Source organism: Lycorma delicatula, chromosome 2 (genome assembly GCF_047948215.1).
Source record: "Lycorma delicatula isolate Av1 chromosome 2, ASM4794821v1, whole genome shotgun sequence".
Classification (NCBI taxonomy): domain Eukaryota; kingdom Metazoa; phylum Arthropoda; class Insecta; order Hemiptera; family Fulgoridae; genus Lycorma; species Lycorma delicatula.
Window position 1 is genome coordinate 68,696,499 of NC_134456.1, and position 23,180 is coordinate 68,719,678.

The 23,180-nt window shown below is 28.0% G+C and overlaps 1 protein-coding gene across 13 annotated transcripts in view; it reads left to right on the plus strand.

Annotated features, from left to right (window-relative positions):
• The first annotated feature begins 205 nt into the window (after nucleotides 1-205).
• Nucleotides 206-23,180, plus strand: part of nrm (neuromusculin) — a 797,795-nt gene continuing 774,820 nt past the window's right edge. For all 13 annotated transcript variants that reach the window (XR_012755069.1, XM_075355520.1, XM_075355516.1 and 10 more), the window contains exon 1: nucleotides 206-285. The gene's annotated coding sequence lies outside the window, so the exon portion shown is untranslated. The remainder of the gene's footprint in view (nucleotides 286-23,180) is intronic.

A 23,180-nucleotide genomic window follows, 5' to 3' on the forward strand; every position in this document is an offset into this window, starting at 1 on the left:
AACAGCGTAAGGGTTTATTACAATAAGGGAAGTGAAAGAGAAAGTGACAAACGGGGAGAACACGGTGGTGTGACAAGAGTTGAAAGAGGAAGTGAGGGAATTTTCAGCTGTTGTTTAATGTTGTGTTTTGTTTTATTTCAGGTATGGTAAGACTGATGGACGAGTGCTGTGCCCGGAACGGCACGGTCTCGTAAGCAGCTTAACTTAATGCATGTGACGCAATTTGGTGTACAATCCCTCAGTTTTACTACAGACCCCCTCAAAAGTTCAGATCCTACAACGGAGGTGAGTTTTCACGCATTCAGCTTAAGCTCATTAGCGATAACCTTTTAAATTTAAACCAACCTTTAGATTGTTGATCGTATCGAATCCTTCTCTTCCAGAAGTTGTATCGAAAATAAAGTTGTGGTTTTACTACTGGAAAATTATTATTCCCCCACTTAAGAGTATAAATAAAGATCTCAAGGATTGTTTTCTAAAAGGGAAAAGTATTTTATTTTCCACTTTCCGATAAACTTTATCTCCTTTTTAGATCGTACCCTTTGTTAGTTCTTTAATAAAAAGATACATAAATAAAAAAATAATAATTCGTTGAATAGTGCTGTATAAGATAAAATACGTTTTTCTTTATATTTTAGACATCTCTTTAAAAATCCTGAAAATATGTACTCTCCTGAATTAAATCAATAAACTTGTTAGTATTGACCGTCCAGATAATTTAAAACTGCTCAGGCTAGTATACTAGGTGCATAAAAAAGGTATAACAAATCAGTTTTTTAAATATACAATCTACAATATGTAGAAACCGGTAATTAATTTTAGAAACTGGAAAAATTTATGGTGTAAGATAACAGTTGTAGGGTATGTATAAATCGGTTTAACAGTAGCCTCTGTTGTACTCACAGAGATAATATTATTAGTGGAGGCTTACGAGAAAGAAAAATAGCTTAATTATATTTTACAATATAATACGGTCTCCATCACTTAAATTGCTGCTGTTGAATTACCTGTAAACTATGATATATATTAGGCCTCTACTTTAATAAAATTAAGTCTAGTATTTTACACTGTTACTTATAGTTCTAAAACAGTGCCAATAATTACCCATCTGTTTATTGCTGGAAAGATCTTATTACAAGTATTGTAACATTATTATACGCGTTAAGTAACAGTGATAATAAAAAAATATTTTATTATACTTATTCAACACCGTTTTTTCGTTAATTCTTTTTTCTGTAAACGATAAATTGTGTTTATTATCGTAAGCATGTTTTTAATTACATTATAATCCTACTATTATAACTTGAAAATGAAATAACACTGATCTTACAGTATTAATATTTAGAAATCCAAAATTAATTACCTGAATGAATGTAAAAGTAAGTAAAAGCAAAATTTTTATATTAGTATATGGATTGTTCGATGTATATATTTATGAAAGAGTTTATAAATTATAAAGTTAAATTTAAAAAAATATATTTTCGTATCTGTTATAATCATTTAATGGGCAAAACAGCATAATGCAATATTAGAACTATTGTATTGTTTTTCAGAAGATCCGATATTATCAAGTTATTTGTAAAAATTATAGTATAAGTAATGTTTTTTCCTTCTTCTGCAACTGTTAAAATAAATTTATATCAAATATAGGCTATGCTGAATTGTACTTAGAATCGAGTATTTTTTTTTAATTCGCATACGTACCTAAGTATATCTATATCCAAACAGTATATCCATATTCACAGCTTAAATTGGGGTGAATCGTGTTACAGAATTTATTACGTTCCTGTCCCCTTTAGGGAATAATCAAGTAGATAATTAATGGCATACATCAGTAATGTTAGGAAATCATGCGTCAAGTGAAACTGGTTTACGTATATTGTTCAATTTACACAAAGATAATCTTATGAATAATTGTGACAGATTATTTATATTCTAATATAAAAAAGGAATTCTGATGTCTAAAACAGTAGAAAAAAAACAGTCCTTTTCTCACACTGCAACAATTTAAAATTTATTTATCAATCTTTTCTTTAATAAAGTTGCGCTGTAATTATCTTCATAGCATTGTTTACTTCTGTTTAGCATTGGTCCTATTGTAATAAACTCGATAAACGGTATTCGATTATGATGTTTAATTCTGTAAAAGTAATGATATATTTTCGACCATAAATAAAGAATCATCTGATCATTTGTATATAATTTATTGCTTCCTAATAAATTACGTTGTAGGACTTTTGCTCCGTACTGTATAAGCTTTTCACGGCAAACACATACCCTTTTTTTATGATTTGAATTACAAAACTTTATTTATGAAGTATTAAACACGTTTATTAATTTTTTGGCAAACAGATTTTTTATTTTTTAAATTTATATAAAAATCTTAATTTGTTATGATCAAATGTGGCATTAAGCTTCCCAAAAAAAAAAAAGTTTGTCTTTACGGACATCAAAACTATCATTAAAAGAGCGAAAAAACTACTCTAATACAAATTCGTTACATTTTGTCTCAACGACTACCTTTTTTGAAATCCCGCATGACGCAGCTTCTCAGCATTATTTATTACAAATCAACTGTTCACTTAAAAAGGGTATTGATACAGAAACATCTTAAATCAGCTTGGATGAATGGGAATCGGATTTTCCACTAGAAAGTTCTTCTTCACTTTTAATTACAACAATTTTTATCTGTACGAACTTGCCTGTTGATCTTCTCTTTAAATAAGGTTGCGTTGTTAAATGCGATTATCTTTCTAAAATTTGTCTAATATTTGAAACTAATTTAAACCTACTTACGATCACCAATTCAAAATAATACAAATGTCATTTCACGTTTTATTCTAATTTTAACTTTCCTCTAATCGTTTAAGATCCTATTAAGAATTATTAAACCAAATTACTTTTTTATAAGAATCAACCAAACACACAAAATCGGACAAACCAATAAAATTTTATCAAAAATTTAAAAAAAAGATGCAACAAAAATCTTCTCCATTAAAAGTTTGAAAATTTGTACATTTTTAAATCTTTTTTCAGTTATAATAATGTATTCAATGTAATATTTTTAATTCGTCCATCTCTTTTGAACATTTTTTATCAATTTCATTTAAAAATTTGTTTAGCAGTATTAGTGAATATTTGTCGATTTTATTTTCATTCAATTTCACTTTTTTTAAATAAATTTTTAGCTAATTTCATCTTTTTTTTAGTGTAGTGTTAGTTAAAAAAATGAAACTGATATACATAAATAAATATATAGCAGTTTTTATTTGATATTTAAAAGCTCTAAGTTTTAAGATTTATGAAAAAGAGCCTAGATAAAATTTTATTTCATGAAATATGTAATATCTTTTTTTTATGGGGAATATATTATTTGTTTAAATATTTAAACAACCATAGCAGTTTTCATCTACTTATTGAATAATAATAAGAAAAATATTTTCTCTGTTAGATATATTGACTCACCGTGAAGTACTGGACTAAAATTTTCCGTTTACTTTTCGGTATTACTATCCTAAAGGAAGTTGGTTTAGTTCTGCGGAACAAACTTTCTTGAAACTACTCTTTCTTTTTGTTTTAATTGATAATTTTCAAGGAAGTTCAGTACCAAGATTGTTAGGAATTAATAGTAGTTTGAATATTATATTACTGTAAACTATATAAAGTAGTTATTTCATTAAATATACAGCAGTTAAATAGAACATTACATGTTTAAACTTTAATAGAACAAAGACATGTTCCGTTTACGTGAGAAAAGATTTTTTCTGTTTATAAATAAAATTACGTTAATAATTTTTAGAGCGTTTAAAAAAATTTCAACATTTCTGACGCATTTCAGTTAATTTCGTGAAAATTTTCTATTAACGTACTTAAAGGTATTCTGTTTGTCTGTTTTTTATAATTTTATGTATGTTTTAACATACATGATGAAATATTTTGAAAAAAAAAACTAAAACAGAAGATTATTCTTGGTATTTTCTAATTTTGGATCCTTTTTACTGTAATTTCAGGTAGTTATTATATACTATAAAGTTACTACACCGTACATTCAGATTTACTATATAGTAAATTATTATTTATGTAATAATTTCATCACTTCACAGTTCAGAGAAATTGCTTTATCAAATGTTATTATCGAAAATAACATGAGCGTATCGGATTCGTCGTTCATGTTAGATGTATCGGTAAAATGTGTTGTGAACAAGGAGCTCTACATCAACCGACTCCATAATATTTATTTCCCCATCAGTGGAAGTACATAAGGGATGCGGTAATCCTTCTTTCTTTATGGGCCGGGACGGCACGGTTGCTTGCTTAGTTCTTGGTGCCCTTTTGCCCGCCCTCGCTGATGCATCTTCCACCCTAGTGACCAAATCCCTTCTGGTACTCTCTCTTATGTAGCCTATATTTCTTTTACAAATACACACTAGCAAGTATACAGCCGTATACACTTTATTTTTGTCTTCCTTTTGCGATATTTTTCGAACAACCAGCAAAAATTCATTTATCGAAAATGGTTTAATAGTAAATAGTTTATTGTTTTATAGTTTGATTGTACTGTCTCTGTAGTGTGTTATAAAATAAAACAATAAAATTTTGCTAATTTTAGTAATAAAAATTAACTTCTAAAATTTTCCTACTTACTATTAGAAAACTTGTTTTAAACCCGTTTTTTTTTCTAAGTTGTATTTAAAACAAAATTTGTAGGGCTAATCTTTTTAGTATTAAAAAATATCCTAATAAGGATATAGGCTAAGGTTAGGCTTCTGAATTTGTGTTTTGTGTAGTTAATTTGGCGGGTAAATTTAATTAATCAAATGTTAAAAACAAGAGAAGATTTTTCATGATAGATTTTTCCTATTCTAGCTGAATTCTAAGTAGATTATATTTATCAGATAAAGAATATTATGTTTGTTTGCAGTTTTTAGAAGTAAACTTGCTTAAAAGATTATTTAGCGCTTACATATAAAAATCAAAGAAAGTATCAGATGGGATAGGTTGACGGAACCCACCGGGTTGGTCTAGTGGTGAACACGTCTACGTAAATTAGCTGATTACGAAGTCGAGAGTTCCAACGTTCAAATATCCTACTAAAGGCAGTTACCTTTATACGGATTAGAATACTAGATCGTGGATACCGGTGTTCTTTGGTGATCGAGTTTCAATTAACAACACATCTCAGAAATGTTCGACCTGAGACTGTACAAGACTACACTTCACTTACACTCATACTTATCATTCTCATTCGTCCTCTGAAGTAATACATGACGGTAATTCCCGGAGACTAGTTAAGTTGACTGAAACTTGTTACAAGTTATTTTCTTCTGATTTAGATTCCAGTCTATATTAAACTTCGGTGAAAGAAGTTTATTTTTTTTTAAATAATTTGCTGTAGTCACTTTTTTATGATAATTCCAATATTTATTAATTTGAAATTTAGTACGAAACCCATGGAAATTTTCACATAGTGTATTGCGTATTTGGTAGAATTTTTTGAGATTATTTTATTGCCTCCCCCTAATTTACAGCTTCTGCAGGGTTTTTTAAATTTTAATTATGCCAAGTGAAAATTTATTCAATCGTAACAATTAAGATGAGATTTTTCTTTGGCGGAATAACCCCGAAGTCTGGAGGTAATTATAAAATCTATGTTGAGAATAACAATCATTGTGAACTACTTTTTTTTTAACGGTAAGAAATGACTTTTTCCAGAACTAAAATAATAACTTTATAGTTTTCTAAAATTGAAAATAACCATCTGCCTGTACAATTCTTCGTTTGTCTAAAGGTGACGAAATTGGTATTAAAATAAATATGTTATTGAAATCTAAAATAGAGATTTAAAAATTAATCTAATTCTCTACGTCAGGTTTCGTAATAGCGTTTTGGCGTTTCATTCGGAAGTCCCGGGTTCGAATCCCGGTCAGACATACCATTTTTCATACGCTACAAAATTTCATATCCCACGCAGAAGTTTCAAGTTTATATGTCGATATCATCAAGCAAATAAATGAAAACTACAAGAATATATTTGTAATCGATTCCAGCCAATCGGCTGCCGAGGTTCTAGACAATAGTCCTACAAAAGTCAATAGTTCTACACTCACTATTACTCATGCAAGCTCTGTTAAAAGTGGATGGAATTATTACTGTGATATAGAAACGGAGAGAGTGCAATTAATAAAACGAATAATTATAAAAACCGATTTCTGTAAAAAAAAAAGATTCAGAAATTAGTATGAAAAACCTAGCGTTTCAATTTTCTGCAGAATACACAATAATTTCTTCAACGCTTTTGAAATCGAACGTAAGTCTTCATGAAATTCAGTTCCAACACCTTATTGTATTTTAATTAATATTCATATATACTGTAAACAGCACAAAAATGAAAATCTTACATAAATTACCTAACTGAATGGTTTGTAACTATATTATGAGGTCATTAATTTTTTTTTCTTGAGATTGCCATTTTTTCTATTTACTAATTAATCATCGAAAGGTCGATAATTAGGAAAATATATTTATTAACGTAGTAGTATCTTTTTTCTTTTATTAAAATAGAATTTCTGAAATTAGCTTTAATAATTTTTACTTTTATAATTTTTTGGTTGTTCTCTATTTTTCCCGTTTATTTTTTAATTTTAATTTAATTAATTTTTATATTTTTATTTTGTTATTTATTATTATTTTCCCATTATACACATATAATAAGTAATAGTATAAAATATATATACAGTTTTGTTTATAAGTTTATTTTTTACATTGTTACTATAATTGGCAGTAAATTTAATTAGAACAACAATTGTCATTGTTGTTAGAAAGAACTAGTTTTCCACAGTCAGAAAAGTTAATTTTTGTTTAATTATTCCCGTTAGTAATAATAATATATATTGTTTATTTACTGACATTTATTTTGATGAATTGTTTTCATAATAGCATAACTGCTGTTTATCATCCGAGTAATCTTTACTGAGACAGTTACAGAGGTTTCTTGGAAACGTAATTTTTACTTTAAATCTATTCAAAAAATTAAAAATGTATTCACAATTATTATATACTAAGTAACAGTACAGTTTAAGTAACATTTTGTAATTCTGCCTCGAATTTCCGGCTAAATGTTGGGAAGATACCTCTGTGGATATTGATGTGCACGCCATACGTAAAACGTGCGTTTGCGGGTGCGTGTATGTGTGTGTATGCATACGCGCTCGCGTATCCCTACCAGGATGCTGGTCGGTAGAAGATATGGGCGGTGGTAGGATGACATGAATATATGGCGGTGGTCCCCTAAGACTCGTCCGCTTGGTTGGTAGGGACAGGCCATAGTGTGCCCCAAGGGGCTCTACCTGGAACTAGCCGCCACCACTGCAGCCACCGCTCCCGTACGTCCTGTACCCTGATTGCTCTTACAGTACTCCCTCTTTCTATCTTCCATTTTCTCTTCTCTATCTACCTATTCGATATTATTCTTCTTCTTCTTCACCTCTATACCTCATCTTTCTCATCCTCACTTCATAAATAAGAGCTATCTAGCCGACATGAATGTACGCATTACCAGCATAATAAATTATATTAGGCTGCAAGAAATCAAATTACCTTATTCCTTTCATTTAAAAATAATATCAGTTTTTCAAACTGTCCCATTACGATTAAAACTTTAATTTTTGTAGAATTAGAATACAATAAAAGATGTAGATTCTTTTTTTATTTTGATTGCAGGATGCAGTGATTAAACTTTAAGAAATAAAGAATGTAATTTAATACAGAATTATACCAATAAGTAGCTTTTTATCGTTACTATTGTCACTTCTTTCAAAATCTCAACTAATTAATGCTTATAACTGATGAAAATATGAATTTAAAAAAGAAAAATTATGGCGAATTTTCGTATTCCGTTTAACTCTTAATTTACTTACTTTAGAGCTTTTAAAATTCCAATGAGCTCTTATAATAGTTATATTTTTTTATAGTAACATAATATTATGGTAAAAAAAAAACAAACACATCGGTTTAACACATTTGTTATGCGTAAAAACCATAAAATAATTTTTATTTATAATTTTTTTTTTCTGCAGAGAAAAGAAATTTAGTGGTTTTTTTTATATGTTTACTTTAAACATCAATTTAAGTAAAAAAACTGCTTGTTTGGTCTATATCTTTTTGAACGCATGGTTTTTTACCTGATGAACTTCATCTCAATTCAGTGATTTGTAAATAATTATTTTTTTTAATATACTTACGAGTGTATATATATTTCATATTATAATTAATATTCCACGGAAAATAACAATTTTCTTTTTTAGTCTGCAATTATTTTACTATTGATGAGAAATAAAAGGTATTTTATTTATTTGAGAAGAAATAGTTGCAGATTTAAATTCTTTTGACAGAATTTAAATTTTTGGACAAATTGATTAAAAAGATATATAGTTCAATCAAGTTTTTTTTTCTTTCGCACTGCATACTAAAATATTCCGAAACCCTACACTGTATTCTTATGGCAGTATTCTATTCTACTAAATTAGATCTATAGCATATAAAAAAATAGGACAGAAATTCTAAAATTTCATTAAAAAAATAAATAAGAAAATTGTAATATTTAATAGTAGTGAATCATATCCTATTTGAATTTTTATCCTTTATGTTTGTCAGACATCAATTACAACATAAAAATAAAACATATATATATGTATATAGCAAGGAATAATTAAATATAACCAGATGTGAGAAATCATCAGTTGGTTAGAGCACAAATGTTTTGGTATGAAAACTGAATCTCGATAAATGGGTGTTAATTGATTGGTATCAATTGATTCTCAAAGGGTTTAGAAATAATAAAACTGACAAACCATGAGCTGAGATAACTCAAAATTTTCCTTCTATTATTTTTACTTACAGAACAATTATTGTACCTCAAAAATAAATAAAAAAATGTTTACATGCTAATAAAAAAATCAATCCATACATACATACACAAAGTTATTGAAAAAGAGTGAGAGTTAGCATGCATGCAAATAGAGAACGTCGTGTTTGAAGTATTTATAAGTAATTTTGGGGTTTTTTCATGAAATGTATGCCTAAAAGTTTTCGGTTCGTATAATAAAACTTGAAAGTTACTGTAAATTCAGCACTAGGCCTTTCTTTTTGTAATTGTTTTCATTCTATTTATAAATCCGTAAAGTTTTATTGTAATATACAGACTGTAGAGTTTCTTTTAAATAAAACAAATTTAGAAATGTAAATATAAGAAGTAGTTAGAGTTAAATTGTTTGAAAACTTGTCTTACTACCGGATGAGGCAAGTACTGGGTATATTGTGTTCCCCACGGGAAAGACGGTATTGCAAGATTTGAGTGTCATCACAGAACACCTTAGAACACGCTACGAGTACACCTGCACGTACAGACTGCGAGAGAGCTTTACTGAACTTCGGCTTTTACCAGAAACTTTATTGCGCCTTTACGAACCTACTCCATCAGTTTATTGTTCCATGGATATCGTGTGATATGAGAGAGCACGCTCTAGGGAGCATTGAAACTTCTTTATGGCTGGTTCTCTACAAACATTCTTTTTTTGTTACTATTTTTATGGTAACGGTTTTTCTTTATATATTCAATAGGCTACATATGTTAACCAGTTGTATATATAATATAGAAAATATAAACGACTTCAAAGATTTTTTTACAGCGGTTATCTCTTTACTCCAAGGAAAGCTTAACTTTTTGTCTGTTAAGTTTCTATACGACCTATACGTCGGTCTAGATTACGACATTTTCTACCGAAATCGATTTTGTCGAAAAGTTGAAAGTTTATTTAGTTACGCTTGAATAAAAAAAGCAAACGTAACAAACAGTATTTTATTTTGTAACCGTTTTATATCCTCTGTTTATGTAAATAAAAATAGTACAAAAAACAAGAAAACATGCTCTCAGAAAAAAATTAGTCATTTAGCTCATATATTCCTGAATAATTATTACAGCTCGATTTTCTGTACTCCTATAACGATAGATAATAAGTTGTTTAGTTTCCTCGATTTTTTATCGCTTTAAAAATAAAAACTTCATTGCGTTGTAATATTCTGCAGATCATTTCACTTGTCTAGTTCGTTAATACTAGAATGTTAGTTTAAAAAAAAAAATACAGTCTGGTTTACCTTAGATATACAGATGGAAAATTAAGAGACGTTATTCTTGATTAATAATAATTATTAAGTAAAATATTGGAAAAAATATATTTAAAAAAAATATTATTTATAATAATAATAACCTAATTAGAATACAATAGGCGTACTATATTTATATTTTTTCTAATCTGTGTTTCAGGACACGCCTAACCTTTTTCAGTTTTTAAAAAAAATGCTGTGAATATGTATTGCCCTACATTTAATCACTATTTTCCAAAAAAAGAATTTTTTTACACTTTGTGGAATACAGTTTCCTCCCATTATATTCTAACTGTGCAAAATGTGCATACACCAGCATTCAATTGATTATTACGAGATCATATACATTTTCAATCTATAAAATAAAGGCTTACTGGTTTTACTTTGTCCTGAGCTGTACCATGTTCATTCTGTATTGCCTTTTCAGTAGGCTAATTAGTCTACTCGTAACGTAACGTAGAAAACTTCACTACGATAGGTTATAGCTAACAGAGTACTGTGAAACCGCGCAAAAAATATTGTGTTAAAAAAAAAATAGAGCAAATAAGAATAAGTTTAATTACGTAGGCTTTTTTTTAATATTTTGTTTCAACTGTATATGATTATATTGTTATATATTGAAAAATAAAGATTGATTTTTTGTATATTTAAACTAGAAATTTGTAATTTTAATTTCGGAAAATAAATAAATTAATACGGACAAATATTTAATAGATGATGTTCGGAAATTTGTATGGCTCTTAAGAAACGTTGAGAGACGTCGCTGTCCTTTATTATAATTCTGATTGTATTTAAAATCGCATACGTTTTTCTCGAGAATGTATTTAATTTTTGTTTTGTGAATTACTGCATATTAAAAACATTTACTGAAAAGTTTCTTGCATTTTTATATCTACAAAAGTAACATTGTACAAATTTTATACCTAAAGTTTTCAATTTTAAATGCTTGTGTTTAAAATATATAACTAATACATAACTGAAATATAACTAAGTTATACAACTATATATCTAAGTTTTAAATATTTGACTTACATAAAACCTTTAGTTCTTAGCCAATAGTTAATTAGCCAGTAGCTAATTTAGTTTAACAGAAAGCTTTACGAACTATGTTGTAGATATATATTACAAAAATTTTTGGAGGAAAAAAGTATTTAGATAGAAAACTGTTGGTTTATTTATTGAGATTATTCAGTAACTTAACAATTGTTTTTTATTTGAGTTCGCATTGGAAAGAATAAAGAAAGAATTCAAAATCTTAAATTTATGTAAGTACCCTTTGCTCTGCAGTAGAACGTGAACAGCTGAACTGATTTGAATGAAATGGGTATCAAACGATATACCTAAATCTAGTCAGCGATACATGTTATATGATAATGTAGAATAAATACAAGACGGGTTGATACACCGTTCGAACTTTTTATATATACATGTACATTGAATTTAAATCGTTGTTACTCCAAAAAAAACTGCACTAATTTTCATGAATAAGATATCAAATACTTCGTGGAAGGTTTACAAATATAGCAATTTAAAACGGTTTATAGATTAAAAAAGATATTACTTTTCAAGATTCCTGATTTGGTGTCCAGTGAATATCCACCAAAAACTCAGACACAATAGAGAAAAAGCAAAGACGAACGGGAGGATTACAGAACCGGTTAAGTTTCTTATGAAAGGTTGTGAATTTTCGTTCACTAAAGGAACATACACTAATATAATATGATAACCGGTAATACTGCATTGTTATGCCCGTTCCTTTACACAAAAGCTATTTTCACTACTAATGATTTATTAATTGACTCATTCTAATGTTTTTACTCTTTTCTTAAAACGCAAATGAAACCGCCACTTTTATTCTTCTACGACAGCAAGCAGGCTCTCGGAGACAGCTACTTGCGTTTCTTCTTCTATATTTCATCCAATGACGCAAGCTATAATCACATGGTTTACTCTTTTCTCATCAAGCAAAATGAAACCGCTATTTATATTCTCCGACAACAGGCATGCGTGGCGTAATTTTCATTTATATTTCGTCAGATGGCGCAAGCTATTAAGGTTCAGAAAGTACTAGGATATGTATTAAAAGATTATTATGAAAAAAAAATGTTTTAATAAATTATACTTACGAATATAATAGAATATGAATTAGATTCGGCTAAATTTAAGCATTCATAAAAAACGATGGGCAAGAAATTCAAGAGATACCTGTATATTTTTCTTAGAGAAAAAGAAGTAATCAATATACACACAAGATATAACAAAAATAACTGATATAAAAAAAAAACACTTTCTATGTAAAAGTATCATTGAATCTCCTTAACACAAAAACAAAAATATATAAAAAATGGTGAACAAAACAATCCCCCTAAAACAGCTACAGTGAAATTATCACTCAAAAAACAATTGTTTGTCCTGAACCCGCAAAAAATTGATTTACAAAGAAACTAAAAATGTTATTTGCCATTCTCAAATTTCTCTAAAACACAATTCTTTGCTTCAAACGCTGAGAAAAAACATTTAATAAAATTAAGTTGTGCAAAAATTTGAAAAAAATTATAAAAATTACCTGAACCTTATGAATTTATAAAAATTCACTTTCACGGGACTGTTTCAAAAAAATCACAAACAACCGGTTTAGAAAAAAATACACAAAGCTACTCAATCGTTAAGTGCAGCATCTATTTAAAGTAACTTTATTTTGTAATTGAAACAGCCCTGTGGCGAATAAATTTCTGTAATATTTTTTTAATTTTTTTCACAACTGAAATGTTTTAGTGAATGTTAAATATTTTTCTCTGCGTTTGAAGCAAAGAATTGTGTTTTAAAGAAGTTTGAGAGTAGCAAATAGTATTCAGTTTCTTCGTACATAAAGTTTTTGTGGATTCGGGGCAAATAGTTGTTTTTTGAGGGATACTTTCACTCTGTAAATATTTTTAGGTGCTTGTATTATTTACAATTTTTATTATCTATTGGAAATAAAAATAGTGACTTATGGTCGTCTTTTGATTGACCGAAACAAAAAAATAACATCACCAGAAAAAAATTAATAAAAAGAAAAAAACCAACATGAATAAAGCTTATCAATTTAATTGCCGTTACTTTGTCTTATTATAAATTTACCTGAAAATATTCATTTCCTGTAATTATTTAAAAAATTAATATTAAACTTCACTTATTTATTCACCATACAAAAGTAACAGAATAAAACAATAATTCGTGATAATTTGAAAGAAATTTTGAAGGAAAAATAGTTTAAAAAATCTGTATCACAACTTCTCATCTTTTTTTTAAAATTAAATTCTGAATTGGCACAGTTCCTATGTAATTCTTCGCGCACATTGCTGATCAGCATTTCTCACATTTAAGGTTTATGTATTTTCAATCCTTTATCAAGAAAAACTAGAAAAACTTTCTTTCGCTTGTCATTAAGATATAACTTACTCGTCAAAACCTTGAATATAAAATTGATAAACTGCTCATGAAATTCAACGGCAATTTATGTTCTGCTTGCCAGATTGCTAATTAAGTTTTAACGTAAAGAACCTATCGACTCTTCTCAGTCTTTAACGTCTTGTTAACTGTCTCAAGTTTGTCTATTAATTTTTAACTCGTCTCGGTATCTTTCTATTTCAACTACATCGTGAAATCAGAATCATGTTCTTTAGAAAAAACTAATCCAAACTTTTACAACCTTACTCTAACAAAAAAATCCTCATTTGGGCATAGAGATAATGGAAAAAATATAGTTTGAAGTAACAACTTATTGGTAAAAGTATAATTTAAATTTTAGTACTTACTAAAATTAACTTTACTTTTATATTGGTAAATAAACATGTGATTTATCAGTTCCGTTTTCGAATCAATCTTCATTTGAAAATTAATATTAATTAGATAGAAGTCAGTTGCTTTCCCTATCAAAGAACTATATTCTGGAATGACAAAATATATGCTTACAGTCGGTTGCAGCAACGGTGCATTTAAGTGTTCATTGATTACGATTTACAACTTTTTAGTTATAATTTGCTGATATATGGATAAATGGCGTTCCTTATTAACTGTAATCCATAAGCAATTTTGGATTACAGATATATTGGTAAAGTACAAAAACCAACTCACACCAAAGGTACGTTAATTGTCGATTTATTTACGATAGGCTTATCCTGATCTTTGATAGAAATAAATTTGCATACGTATAACAATTTCCGATTGTAATTATTCTGGCGGTCAATTGTAGTTAGGTACCTACAATCTTATCTTATTGACGTTTACGTAGACCTAAAAAAAATGTTTGTTGGATGTAACTGTAGTTGTTTGTTTTCCGAGGATCCAAGTATACGTGTCTTGAGGGACTGCCAAAGCGTCAAGACGCCGGGTTTATTGAAAGAAAGAAGACAAGTTACGGGCCGAGCCGGGACAGCGAAGTAAATATTTCTACACCGCTCCATCACAATCCATCACTTAGCCGACCGCAACAAGTGGGTCCGCCACCTGCCTGGTTCCGAACCAACTTTCCTCTTAACATATTTATCCTCATCAACTCGGGTAGCTATTCTTGGCAATAACAATACACTGTCTATCACTCCCTGGAGTGTTTAATAAATTTCGTTTAACTCTTGTCTCGATTTTGATTGTAGAAAACACTAGATACAAGATTTTACTTTTAATTTAATATACTCCGTAATTTAATTTTCGATCATTAATTTAACTAAAACAAACATGGCACCTACTAATTTATGTTTGCGAATTTAAGTACATCATATAATAACCAACTTTTGTGGCTTAATTATCATCCTCATCCTGTAATCCTGAAGCTCGAATTCCGTAAAGAATTGGCATCTTTCGTCATACGTTAAAAAATTTCCGTTCAATTTCATTTCTATAAGATGTAAACTAACTTGGTAAATTAATCCTATAAAACAATTCTAGTTATGAAAGTATTTGATTTTCTTTTAAAAGAGTTTACTATTATTTCATGTTAAACGAACAACTATGTATATTAATGACATCAAATAAAATGAGATAACCTAACAACATTCAATAATTCATTTTCTTTTATGGAAACCAATAATTATTTAACCGCAGTTTATTACCTTGACTTAATAATGCAAACTTTATATACGAGTATATATATATATATATATATATATATATGTGTGTGTGTGTGTATATGAATTTTCACTTAAATGTAATTTATTTAAGTTTATTTTCTTCTTGACTGGATAGAATTAAATATAATAACAAGACATAGTTTACTTAATAGTATTATCTTTATTAATCTCTTGGGTTAACCAATCAACTATACAAACTTATTAATTAAATTCACTACCTTTCATTTAGAATTCTCTAAGCTTTCTTAGGTGATAATACACATCATACAAGATACTCTTAAATACTAAGAAATTAACTTTGTACGAATCCTAGATAACAATACTTTATTCCCACCCTTGTTGTTATAGATCCCCTACTTAACAACGGTGGGGATAAAATATTGTTATCTAAGATTAGTAGACCAGTTAATTTCTTAGTTTGTAAGAGAATCTTGTATGAATGTGTTTTGTCACATGAGGAAGCTTAGAGAATTCTAAGTGAAACGTAGTGAATTTATAAGTTTGTGTAGTTGACTGGTTAACCCAAGAGATTAATAAAAGTAATATTTTTAATAAAATATGTCTTGTTATTATATATATATTAAATTTAACTAATCAGGAAATCGATAAAACAAACGTAAAAAATATATGATACTTTTTGGTAAAGTAAGTAACTATTTTAATTTAGTCACCAATTAATTTAGCTACTAATGAATTTGATTAGTTTATTTGTAATAACAAAAGAAAGACCCTAATAATTTCAGATGTCTGTATATTTCATATAACATATAGGATAGTATATAGAAAACAGTAATCGCGATGAAATATGCAATATAAAAAATTTTGTATTATAAAAAAACTGGGTACAAAGAATCTACTTTTAATTGGAGCACTTTCCACAAAAAGGAACTTAAGATAATTAAATAATTTATAGATCTTGCCATTTGATATATATATTGTCATAGGATAATTGCACTTTATATATATATATATATATATATATATATATATATATATATATATATATATCTATATATATAAGATACATATATATATATATATATATATATATATATATATATATATATGTACCGTATTTATAAATATATTATTTGAAATGGTTATCGCAGTAAAATAATTTATTTACTGTCAAAATGCGAATCTATCGTTTAAGTAGAACACGATAAAAACAACCTCTTACAGCGTAAGGTAGATAATAAATGACTGAGTAAGTCAAGGATTTAGTATATTACTGTTCATAATTAACTTTCATAATAGAAGAAATAATAAAAAAATTTCAGATTGAAGTAACGAGTCAAAGAGAGAGAATAAAAATGTTTATGTGTATTGTGATATACAGTTTTGGTAGAAGTAATAAATTTAATATTTAATAAATAAGAGTAATACAAAAGTAATGAAATATGAAAGAAAGAGAATAAGAGGAGTTAAATATTCAGAAAACAGATAATTAGCTGAAGAAGTATTATAGTATTGATAGTTAGCTGAAGAAGTATTAGTAAGTTACAAAAATTGTCCTAGCTTGAAAAATTGGGAAATAATATATTTTCATAGTTAAGTAAAACTTTCGTGTCAAGTGAATTGTGGGAAAACTTTAAAAATTAAAAAAAATCTAAATATCACTTATTCTACGAATAAGTAATAAAAGTAATAATTGAAGGGTACATTCTCCTTAAAATATTTATCATTTTATAAATAATACATTTCAAACTGCCACAGTCATGAGCACATATCCACATACACATTATACTTTGTATAATTTACTTTTCGCTTTTTTTCTCAATTTATTATAATTTTGTTATTACCAAACTGTATTTATTAATTTTAATATTTGGGTGAAGAGAAAGCAAGGAGAATAAAATGCCTTTGATATGTACTTTTATTGCAGAATACTAAAAATTGGGTGGACTGACTAAATTACAAATGAGGAGATTCTAAATTAAACCAGAAAGAAATAAACTTTTTGCAGATACAACCAAAAATATCAGTAAATTAATACAATATTTAGTGAGCATAAAATCACCAGAATGGTTACTTAAATATCAGTAAGCAACATCGGGGAAAAACTAAGGGAAGAAAAGGATCAAGATGAGTGAAGTAAAATTTAGATTAATGATGTGTTAACCTCATTATACTATTTCAAATAGAAACATAAGTATAAACAGAAACCGTATTAAGTATAAAAACTTATAGTAATAATGTTAAATATATCTTCTTTTTTTTTTATTAAAAACAATTAATATATAAGATAGTAACATTAAAACGTTGAATAGAGAACAGTTTTATTGTACTCCTGTTATTAACGACTGCATATTGTTTTAATGTTGTTCTTGAGTGTACCGTTAATATCTTAACTTGGAACAGAGATTGTATTAAGAACAACATGGTGTCCTAAATTGTTTTTATTCGTTATAAATATTTAGTGGGCGGAGTTTATTTCACCCCACCTAAGATCCTCAAGGTCAGAACTGGACTTCGGACGCTGTTTGGTTAATACTTGTAAATCGGACTCTGCCTGTATACATACATTAGTCGCCATGCTGAATCCTTAATTTTCTCTTGCTAATAGATCTTATTTTTTGTATGTTATTTTTTATTATTTTCTGTTTTATGGTAATCTCAAGAACGTTTTTATTTTCCTATGTTCTGAATTATCTTTTCATGAATTCCGGTCGTTTTCATTCATTACAGTTGTCTTTTCTGAACCATTATTATCAAATTTATAAAGTGGATAGTTTCATGTACGTCCTACTTACAAGTTTAGCCAAATAATTCACCTGAAATAAGTGTTCCGGTCTTAGTTCATTAACATTTTTAAATTAACTGTTATTCTGTTATCTCCTAATGAGATAGTAAATTGAATAAAAAACTACGTTACACTTAAATGTTGTAATTGTTTTAATTTATAAATTCAGTGGATGGATAACTGTTCATTTACATGGTGTTTTACCTTTACTTGATTAAACCTTGTAACGAACTTCTCGCCGACGTGCAGAAATAAAAATAATATAAGTGCAATAATATAATAATTGGGGTTATAATTTTTTAAAAAACCATAATAAGCCATTCGTTACTTATAATTCTAAAATAAATGAAAATTTGAGTATTACTATAAATTAAGTACGAGATACTTCAAGTCATTTATATGATTTTAGGCTACAGTTCATATTTTTTCTAAAACGACCCCGTATATAATGAAATATATTGTATTTCTCTTAATAGTTATAATCTTTCAAAATGTTCATAGTATTTCTAGCCTGTAAGGTGCTATACCAAATCCGTGATAAGTTACCAGATCATTGTGTTCAACGAAAAAGATCATTTCAAACATCTCAAGCCGTCGTAATTCTCAAAAATAGAAATCATCCCATGTCTAGTTAAAATGAAATGTTACTGGTTTCCTCTGGCAATCGTTACTAAGACGAATATAGGCCTGTTCTGTTGCGTATTAGCAGGTTAACCCTTTAGACATGTAGATGATATTCATTCCTACTTATGATACCGTCACTCTGTTTACCACGGGAATAGTAGACATTATTATTGCTACTACTATGCATCACAGCTGTACAAAAAACAAGAAATTAAGGTACCACTTTGTCATGAAATAATGTATTATATATTTAGGCCTACTATATGTAATCCGTAGAGAAGTAGTAATTTTTATTAAAAGGAAAATAAAGTGTAATCTTTAAAAATTAAATTTCATAATTATTTTTCCAAAAAAATGTACTCTAGTTATCAGTCGCTTATTATTATAAACATAAATATTATGTTTATGTCGCTTATTACAAACATTATTTGATAATGTTTCACTTTAAAACAAAGACTAACATACTCTAATTCAAGGTTACGTATAAATTTCAGAAGGCATAGGTTGCTAGGCTTTTACCTGATGAACACTTTAAACCAGCTTCCAACCTTTTTTTTGTTAAAAATTGTTTTTAATGTAATATGGAAACCGATTTCATCGTACAAATTTAGAGTAGAAGGATCTCGATAAGCAAAGGTTGAAAGGGGTCACAGATTCAGGATACTGCCAACGCCTTTCGAATAGTTTAAGTGTAGTTTCTCATCACTTCAATAGTAATAAAGGTTATACAATAGGGTATAACCGGACATGAATTATCGTTTGAATTGTTTTTGATGTTTTCGTAGAATAGATGAATGGATGCTAATACCTAACAAAATGTATTATCATTTTGTATTTAATTAGTAACCAAATTATATGTTAAGAATTTAGAATTTACAAAATAAATATTACTATGTTAACGGTAATGATTGTTGAGAGGTTGTTTTATAATTATATTTACAGGGAGCTTTCATTTCAAAATTCAATTTTTATTTCAACAAAATTAAAGGAATTTGAATAGTGTGTACATATATAGACGCTGGAGTTTGTTTAGCGGAATATAATACCCAAGTATTACATCTAAATCAGTATACGGACGGCATTGTTTCTGCTTTATTATTGTATGGATGGAAAAGAGAAAAGTGCACTACGTATGCTCTTTCAACTCTTTCCATTTAGGCCTCCTCGTGGGTCGGTCAGGCTTGTACTGGTGTTACTCATTAAAACTTTTGATTCCATTAATTAACTGGTTTTGCATATTCATTTTGGCCCTGTCTCTATGGATATATTTATATATATATACATTGTTCGCCCTCTTTCTTTGTTGCATTGACCACTAACCTTTTATGCAAATATAAAGCTAAATCTCTTTATATTAGGTTATTCAGTTTATTAAAAAAGAATAATAAATAAATGTAACAACTTAGTAAGTAGTTCTCGGTTAAAAGAGAATTTCGCTGTAATTGATGTCAATTTTGGGTATTACCGTATTAACGAATAGTCGATAGGTGATAATGAGGTGTAGGTTTTTGGTTATTCTTTTTATTATAGATTAGGCCACTGAACATGTAGTATGAATTGAAGAAAATACGAGTATGTAGGTATGTGTATATATTTATATAAAAAATTATTTTTTTCACTTATTGCTTGGACTTTTCGTCCACTGTTTTAACGCTTTTGCAGCGATTGCTTCGTCATTGGAAAATTTATGCGGAAACTAAATTGTAAGCATAATTTAAACAAAAATGTTTTTTTCCTTATGCGTACATTGCAATCTGTTCTAGTGAACAATACTCTACCCCCTCCACAGACCAATGAAATTAGGATTATAAGTATTGCAAGTAAATGAGTTGTAGTCTTGTACAGGTTCAGGACAACCGTTCCTGAGACTGGTTAACTGAACCGCAACCACCAAAGTACACCGGTATCCACTCTAGTATTCAAATCCTATAAAAGCAACTAACCTTTATTAGAATTTGAACCTCAGAACCTTCGGCATCGAAAATCAGCTGTTAAACAACTGATTTGCGACAGCGAGTTAATCACTGGACCAATCTTATGGGTGAAAGCATAATTATACATATTAAAAATATTAATTATTTTTTTAAATTAATTTCCAAGTAATATTTCGGATGAAATAGCTAAAATAATAAACATGAAATAATAAAACAAACCAGTATGGACTTTTTTTAAGTATTCTGGAACTAGGATGCAATTCGCTAGATTACATTCACACGCGCGCGTGCCAACACGCACACACACACACACACACAATTATAACTGAATATTTTCCACTGCTGGCTTAAAAGATTTTTATCAGGAATTTTCATAAACGTTACCAATTTACTAATTGAAATTAAGTCTACATGTTACTAAAAAATGTTGTTTTTTTCATCATATTTCATACATCACCAAAATGAAATAAAAGAGTTTGTTATTAACTATTGTCTGTTCGATGAATAACTGAACTTTTAACCCTGATTTAAAAGTTAAGGCATGTATTTTTGCGTAACCTTGACATGTTAAAAAATTTCAAAATAATTATAAATTTTTCAACAATTTTTGTTAAAAAATTGTAAAATTTTGAACAGCGTTCGGATTGATCTGGTGAAACTTAATTTCTGGGATTTATATCCTGAGGATACATTCAACCAAAAGAATCCAAGAAACAAACATTTTTTATAATTATATAAAAATAATGTGATTCAGATGGGGAAGCCCTCTTGGTGAAATTTTGTCGGTTATATAAATTGAGATTCATTTTAGTAAAATTACATCAACGGAAATAATAAATTTTAAACAAATTCTCAGATATAACACACTCTTTCTCCTATAATTATTTTTTTTTAATTTCAGCGAAAATTTTCATGGGATAAATCAAGTAGAAATTTAATTATTTTTTATAATAAATTTTTTTTTCAATTTTAATGAGGTCATGAACATCTTCTGGTAGAAAGAGTTTATTTTTTAGGAATTATTAGACAATATGTTAAAAGTAAAAAATAAAGAAACATAAATGTTTTCAAAGAAATTGACTTTAAAATTTTAACCCTGTGATAGATATGAGAACTGATTCTAAACGCCGTTTGATTCGGATAATTTATGGTAAATATAAAAGTGTACTATAATAATTTCATAAATAATAACTAACTTTATATGACAAATATTTAGGGAAACGTTTACTGTAACAGCTTTATTTCATGAGAGTTTTACGGGATATTGTTCACAGTGATAAATCCATATGAAATTTTGTATGAAGAAGGATAATCATCTTTTAAGTATTTCTCTTTAATCTCTCTGATTTTTTCATCATCTATGTTATATTACGTATTATGTAATAGCTTATCGTAGTTGCTTTTATCTATTTCGTCTGTCGTTACATGTCGTATCGGCACCCTGCTACTGTAAACAATGCGTTAAAATTTATTTTACGAAACATAGACCTAAATATTTCAGTTCGATTATCACTTATCGTGATTTTCAGCCTGTACTACGAAATTAGCAGTTTACCTTTTTGTTTGATATTAACTTGTATAGTTTTTGTGTAAAATATAAAATCAAAATTTACGTACTATATATATATATATATATACTAGTATCACCGACGCGGCTTCACCCGCGCTGTCTGGATACACCCCTTTTAAGGTCGAATTTCAAAAAATTTAGAAATTAGTTTTAAATATTCATGAAGATATATATATATATCTTCATATCATGAAGATTGCACACACCAAAGTTAAGTTGATACTTTTATTTTTAACAGAGATATTTTAAAAAATAGTAAATTTCATTGTACTCCAATTTTAACTCTTCAAACTCGGAATTTCAATACATCGTTAGATGGATGTGTATACAATTTTTCATCGATTTATTTTCAATAGTTTTTGCTGGGCGTTATTGTGAGTCACTCGTGATGTGTTCATGAGTGATATATATATATATATATATATATATGATATACGTATAGATATATGAAAAATGGAAAAAAAGTACAAATATAAAGAAAAGAATGTTAATGTACGTAAAACAGAAATATTATGTAACTATAGGAAGTATTTGGTAATCTTTTTAGAAATAAATAAAATCCAAGCAATTAAAAAGTAGTAGAAAACTGACGATAACAACTTAACTGGAATGATAATGAACTTTTGAGCGAGTATCTGATCTAGTAAAATGTTATCGGTTGTACCCAGAAAATTTTAATTGACTCTTATAAGTGTTTAGACAAGGTATCGTCTAATACGGTATGATTGTATTATATTTTTCTTATTTAGAAGAAATATGTTTTATAATTTACAAGTATTTTAGTAGAATTATGTAATTATTTCGTGACTAAAAACAGTGAGCTTTAATTGAACAATTTAAGTCAAAAGAAATTATCGTAGATCGCTGCACTTGTTCTTTTTTTGTAAAAACAAAAAAATTAAAAATAATTTTGAGTAATTTTTGTATAAATCCATTGTTTCAGGAAGAAGTATTGCGAAAATGAAAAAAGAAAACATTTTCAGCTTTTATTGTCATGACATTTCCGAAATTATTTCTTAAAAAATAAATCCTTGCATGTA